Source organism: Pteropus vampyrus, unplaced genomic scaffold (assembly GCF_000151845.1).
Source record: "Pteropus vampyrus isolate Shadow unplaced genomic scaffold, Pvam_2.0 Scaffold4, whole genome shotgun sequence".
NCBI lineage: Eukaryota > Metazoa > Chordata > Mammalia > Chiroptera > Pteropodidae > Pteropus > Pteropus vampyrus.
The window spans coordinates 1,270,317-1,277,262 of NW_011888785.1; the positions used below are offsets into that span (position 1 = coordinate 1,270,317).

General features: G+C 37.2%; 1 pseudogene; it reads left to right on the plus strand.

The window, feature by feature from the left end:
- The first annotated feature begins 4,144 nt into the window (after positions 1-4,144).
- LOC105294996 lies at positions 4,145-5,872 on the plus strand (annotated as a pseudogene).
- Positions 5,873-6,946: the final 1,074 nt, after the last annotated feature.

Here is a 6,946-nt window from a genome sequence, read left to right on the forward strand (position 1 = left end):
GCAGTATTTCATCTTTTCTTATGGCTGACTAATATTCTGTTGTATATATGTACCACATCTTCTTTATTCAATCATCTATTGAAGGACACTTTGGTTATTTCCATGTCTTGGCTACTGTGAATAATGCTGCAAAGAACGTCAGGGTACAAATAACTTTATGGATAAATATTTTTAAATTTTAAGGATAGATACCCAGAAGATGGATTGCTGGGTCATATGGTAATTCTATTCTTAATTTTTTGAGGAACCTCCATACTGTTTTCCATAGTGGCTGCACCAATTTACATTCCCACCAGCAGTGTACAAGGGTTCTTTTTCCCCCACAATCTCTCCAGCACTTGTTATTACATGTTGATAATAGCTATTCATACAGGTGTGAAATGGTATTTCATTGTGGTTTTGATCTGCATTTCCCTAATAACTAGTGAAGTTGAGCATCTTCTCATATGAGAGGATTTTATGAATTTGACCTCAAAGGCAAGGGAAGTAAAAGCAAAAATAAATGAATGAGACTATATCAAACTAAAAAGCTTCCACACAGCAAAAGAAACCATGGACAAAACAAAGAGGTAGCCAACTCAATGGAAGCAGATATCTGCAAATAATACCTTTGATGAAGGGCTAATATCCAAAATATATAAAGAATTCATACAACTCAACAACAACAAAAAGCAAACAATCCAACTAAAAACTGACCAGAGGACCTGACCAGACACTCCTGCCAAGAAGACATACAAACAGACAACAGACATATGAAAAGATACTCATTGTAAATATTTAAGAGCAGCAAAATTATTGCCATTTATTTTTCAGTCGTTAAATGGGACTCAGAGTCTATGACATAAATTAAAAGTTTAAAATATTACATTTAGACTCCTAGAAAAAAGTCATTTTCCTATTAGATGAGTAGTACATACGAAAAAATATTTTTTTAATTTTTAGTATTCTTAATTATTACAATATTTTTATTATTTCTGTTTAGTTTAGATGACTTGTTAAATTTTAGGTATTTCTTTCAACAATATTGATTCTCTGAAATTTAGCATTTATAATACTATAGAAGAAGTGGTTAGAATTAATATTGAAATAAAAATTGCTTAAAAATAGGTTAGAAACATGTATTATTAATATGTCAAATTATCCCAAGAAATACTCTGTAATCCATCATCTGTTAATAATTTACTTAAAATGTAACAAATTATTTTTATTCTAAAAATCATCTGTAGTACCATTAATAGAGAACAAATCAAGTAATAGGCTCCCTTTATTTTGAATTTATTATTTCTAAAGAGAATTTTTTTTTTTCCTTTTTAGAGAACTATAATTATCTGGAGAGATTTAGTTTTATAGTAAATTGTTATGTATGTCACGGAGTCCTATGTCTTAATTTATGTCCCCCGAAAAAGCATAGCAGGAGAAAAAGGCTTGCATAAATGTAGTTTGTTTTGTGAAAAGATTCCTAGGAACCGGAGGGGAATGAGTAGAAAGAGTGATACGGAGGGAGAGAAAGCCATTCCAGGGGCATATTATTGAGCTGATCACAACTGTGGACAACTGAAAATCCATCACACTGTGGACCTTTTAAGGACCTGTGTATAATACACCTCAAAATTATATGTCCAAGGGATAAAGGACAGTTTATCCACTAGCTCTTACCCACTATCAGTCAAGTGTTACTTCACAGGGTATAAACGTCCTTGCCTTTTCTGATTTGCGTACATGTCAGGATGGATGAGCAAATTCTTGCAGGTTTCCCACATGGTGGTGGCAGAGAAGCATGGGACAGAAAGGGACCAACTTGTGGTGCAACTGAGGTGAGATGCCATGAAGTTACACTTGGCTTGCATGTGATTGTTTAGAAATTCCTAGAGTAAAACACTGGTAGAACCTTTGATCATATAGCCAGTTTTGCAACTTCTTTACTATAAAATGGGTGCATTTGGTCTGAGTAATGTTGTGTGGGAACATGTACAAGTGAATCAAGCATTCTGTAAGCTTCTCACATTGATGCTGGCAACTAGAAGCAGGGAAGGAAAAGCTATATCCAAAACAGATGTCAACTCCATTAAAGATGAATTACTGCTCTGTCTGGGGCTACCTTATTTCAATGATACTTTATTCCTAGTGTCAATGTAAGAACATATGGCAGCTCTCAGGATTCCTTTGATTATTTAATACATAGTAACTAAGTAATTAAAAGAACTTGCAGACCTCATCAATGCCATGGTCAGTCTCTGGTCGGTGGGTCATTTCCATGTTCTTCAACACTGAATGCATTCATCATAGAGTAACTTGACAGCTGCAGAACAAGTAGAATAAAATTCTGTATAACTGGTAGATGTTTATTTATTTATTTTTGTGACTATATTACCATGATTTCACCAGAGACATTAAGTGAAGGAAATAATAATTATTTAATTAACTGCAGTTGCTGAAGTTGAGTCACCTGCAATTTCTATATATATATCAGAGAATAACATACCCCTTTACTAGATAAAAGTTTATGGAAATTCATTTAACACTAATTCAGAGAACTTTAATAGGTGTTTACTATACGCCAACAGATACAGGCTTATATTTGGGGACATAGCAGTGAATTAGAGATACAGGGCCCCTGCTCTCTGGAAGTAGATTAGCTGGTTCTGGAGGAAGGAGCATCATATGTGTGACTAGGTGATGATTTTGCCCCTGTAAGTGGATGTGGTGTGTGTAATAATTTAGGGTGTGTGTAGAATAATAGCGTAATTGCCCCTAATAAATAACTCATTAGGCTGATGGTCTTCTAAACTTTGATTTTTACTACCCACGAGAACATATATCTTTCAAAGATTCTTCAAAGAGAATATATGTCATCTCATGTTATCAGTCAAAGAGGTCAGAAATAGGAAAAAGGATGTAAAAAGGCTGTTGGATGTTGGCCTGCCTGAAAATAATTTTCTTATTTTCTTATTTATCATTTCTTTGTCTTTTTGCTGTACTTTTTGGGAAGATTTCCTCAATTATGTCTTCCAACTGTCCACCTTCTTTTGAATTTTTCTGTTCTACTATCATATTTTTTAATTTCTAAAAATTCTTATTCATTTATTTAAGCAACCTGAGGCAATTTAAGCAATTTCTTCTCATATCTCTGTATATATTAACAATAGCAGTGTTTCCTTGTCTCTGCTTAGTCTCTGTTTCTTCCAATTTGTTTTTGTCTCCTTTTTGATTGCTTGTATTATTTCTGCCATGTGTGGCTTAACAACTGGCATATGTTCTGAGAAATACATCGCTGGGCAATTTCATCACTGTGAACATCATAGAGTGCATTTACACAAACCTAGAAGGTCTAGCCTGCTGCACACCTAGGCCATGTGGTATAACTGATTGCTCCCAGGCTACAAGCCTGTACAGCCCATTACTGTACTGACTACTGGAGATAACTGTAGCATAACTGTAAGTACAGTACTTATATATAACTAGCAGTACAGTAGGATTGTTTACATCAGTAGCATCACCTCAAACACATGAGTAATGCATCGCGCTACCATGACCAGCTTCCTGAAAAGGTGTCAGAGACCCTGCAGGAGGGATGTGCCTTCGAGCACTTGGGCCCCTGGCTTCTCCCAGTGGTACCCTGATGCAGCACAGACAGATAGAAGAAGAGAAGGAGAAGGAGGAAGAGAAAGAAGGGGTGAGTCTTACTCTAAGTCAGGTAGGAAGAACCAGGTGCCTCGCAGCCACACTGTGTGCAGCACAAGGTGCTACGACTTTACGTCAGCTATGTCATCACTTGGTGATAGGAATTTTTCAGCTCCATGATAACCATGTAGGAACACCATTGTATTTGCGGTCCATGGTTGACCAAAACACCTTTATGTGTTGCATGACTGTATATTCTGCATTAACCCACTTCCTGTTTGCCCTGAGAATACTTGTCAGCAGTGCTTACAGCTGCAGTGTTTACTCTGAGATAACTTGCAGATTATAGTCCTAACCTTACCCCCAAAGTTTGCCATGAAATATCTCGCTTTTATTATTATTCTTGCATTGCCCTAATATATTGATAGTCTTTGGAAACAAATGACATCATTCTATTTATAGCATTCAGTTTTTAGTAGTAGCATTTCCATTTACAAAATACAGTAATTCTCTATCGCTGAAAATGTCAAATCCTAGAAAATGTAGCATTCCTACACATGATGTTAACATTGTTCTCGAACAGTTGTTAGCCGAAGATTCATTTGATAAATCTGAAATAGACAATTCTGAAGATTTTTCAGATAGTGCTTCGGAAGACTACATGGTCAGGCCTCCATCCGATTCAGAATCTGATGGAAATAGCTCTACTTCAGCTGACTTGGATCACGCTCTGAAATGGTCACCTTGTGTTATGATTGCACGTCAAAAGTATGACTTTATTGGCACACCTGGCAGAAAAATTGATGTCAGTGATACCACAGACCCACTGCAGTATTTTGAACTGGTTCTTTACTGAGGAATTAGTTTCAAAAAATGACCAGCAAAATGAATGCCCAAATTTCCTTGTTGGCTTCAAGGCCACCTGGTCTGAAAGGATTTTCACAAATGGATAAATGGAAAGAAACTGAGGATGACGAATTGAAAGTCTTATTTGCAATAATATTACTACATAATGTTGTACAGAAACCTGAGCTGGAGATGTTTCGGTCAACAAGGCCTCTTTTGGATACACCTTATCAGGCAGATTATGACTGGTGAAAGATTTTTGCTTTTGTTTCAGTGCCTGCATTTTGTCAACAATTCTTCCAGATCTGCTGATCAATCAAAGGCCCAGATTTCATTGCAGAAGATCAAACCTGTGCTTGACTTTCTTGTAAATAAATTTTCAACCGTATAAAATCCAAACAGAAAAATTGCAGTTGATGAATCACTGATGCTGTTCAAGGGGTGGTTAGCTAGGAAGCAGTATATGTTGATGAAATGAGCATGGTTTGGTCATAAGCTATGTACTTTGTGAAAGTCTATCTGGTTATGGGTGGAATGCATATGGGGCCCAGGATGAATTTGAAAGATTCAGCTGGTGGTCTGAAATGGTCATGCATTGTTCTTACCTTGGTCAATGACCTTCTTGGCCAAGGACATTGAGTCTTTCTTGATAACTTTTATACATCTCCCATGCTTTTCAGAGAATTACATCAAAACAGGACTGATGCAGTTGAGACAGCTTGTTTGAACAGAAAACAGATGCCAAATGATCTGGAAAGAAAAGATTGCAAAGGGGTCAACTGTAACCACATTCTGTAGTGAACTTATGGCACTGAAATGGTGTGACAAGAAGGTGACAATGTTATCAACATCCCACAATGATACTGTGATTGAGGTAGACAACAGAAATGGAAAGAAGACTAAGAAGCCATGTGTCATTGTAGATCATAACAAGAATATGGGAGCAGTGGACTTGGCTGATCAGATACTCACTTCTTATTCAAATGAGAGCACAAGTTTTGGTGTAAGAAATTCTTTTGCCACCTTCTAAATATGACAGTGCTGAACTCCCACATCCTGTTCAAGAAGGACAATCCTGAGCACACGATCAGCCATGTAAACTTATGACTGACATTGATTGCAAGAGTGCTGGAAAAGCATCATAAGGTAAGGCAGCTACATCTTCGAGTTCATCCATGCTCTGATGATATCACACCTCTTCGTCTGTCTGGAAGACATTTCCCCAAGAGCATACCACCAACATCAGGGAAACAATCCAACTGGTCACTGCAAAGTTTGCTGTTCACACAACAACAGGGATGACAAGATCTGGAGAGAAACATGGTATTTTTGTGCGGAATGAGATATTCTGCTTAGTGTTATTTCATACTTTGAAATTTACCACATGAAAAAAATTATTAAATAAATACTGATCTGTTAGAGTAGGAATAGAGACAAATTCTGTTTAGAAATAACTCCAAGAACAGTTTTTATAGTTTATCGTCACGTTGAAAACTAGTCAGATTTGTTTCAGCCTCTAAGAGCATGTTTATGTAAAATTAACACTGGAAGCAAGCTGCACTTTTTTTTTTTTTCTAAAATGGGAAATGGCTTAAAAACATCTCTTCCCTCAAAGATCATCTAAGACTTGGCATTGTACTCATGGATAAGAGTGGGAGATAAAAAGCTGACTGGAATCCGTGTATGGTTTAAGTTGACCTCTAGGTTTATCTGAGTGGGTCGTATTTGAGTAAACTCTAGGGCCAACATCTTGAAACAGTGAATCGTTCGGGGTTCTGAGTTCCAGAATTCTGGCAGACAACTGAAGAAGGGCTGAGGGTGTTCTGACTTTGAGGTTTGGAATGTAAATGGGCACTTAATCCTCATTTCAGAAATGTACCTCTGAAATCCTGGTGTCCCTCAAACAGAGACCCTCTTTTTCACCTGGCCAAAGACTAAACCTCTGAATTTGTGTTGGAGGTGGGTATCAAGTTCCCAAGGTGCAGTATGGGAGAGGGACCCAGCTTCTCAGATAGTGTTCACTCCAGTCCCTTGAGTGAGCACCCACTTTCTTAATGCTGTTGTTCCTATGCTTCTGGAAATGCAAATTGGGTTGGTTCTTTATTTTCCCTACTGACAACTTTAATTTCAGCTTTTTTGGATGTGCTAAGCTGGTCATTCTTGTGAATTAGGAAATTGTTCCCTTTAGGGGGCACAGGTCTCACTTGGTGAGGGCAGGGTGAAGAGCCAGATTTTATATACTACTGGCCTTCATCCCAGCCTCTGTCATATACAGTGGTCATGGTCAACACAGGCCCATCTGCTATTTACTTCATCCTTGGGAGTTTTAATTTCTTTTTAAATTCCCTTTGCAAAAGCTTAACTGTGTGTTTTCCTTCTTCTAGAGGAAGCTAAATTACATATGTTTATTTGATCTTTCATCATATTCCAGAAATGCTATTTAGCAATTTTTTAAAATCAGATGAGTCCGATATTCGGG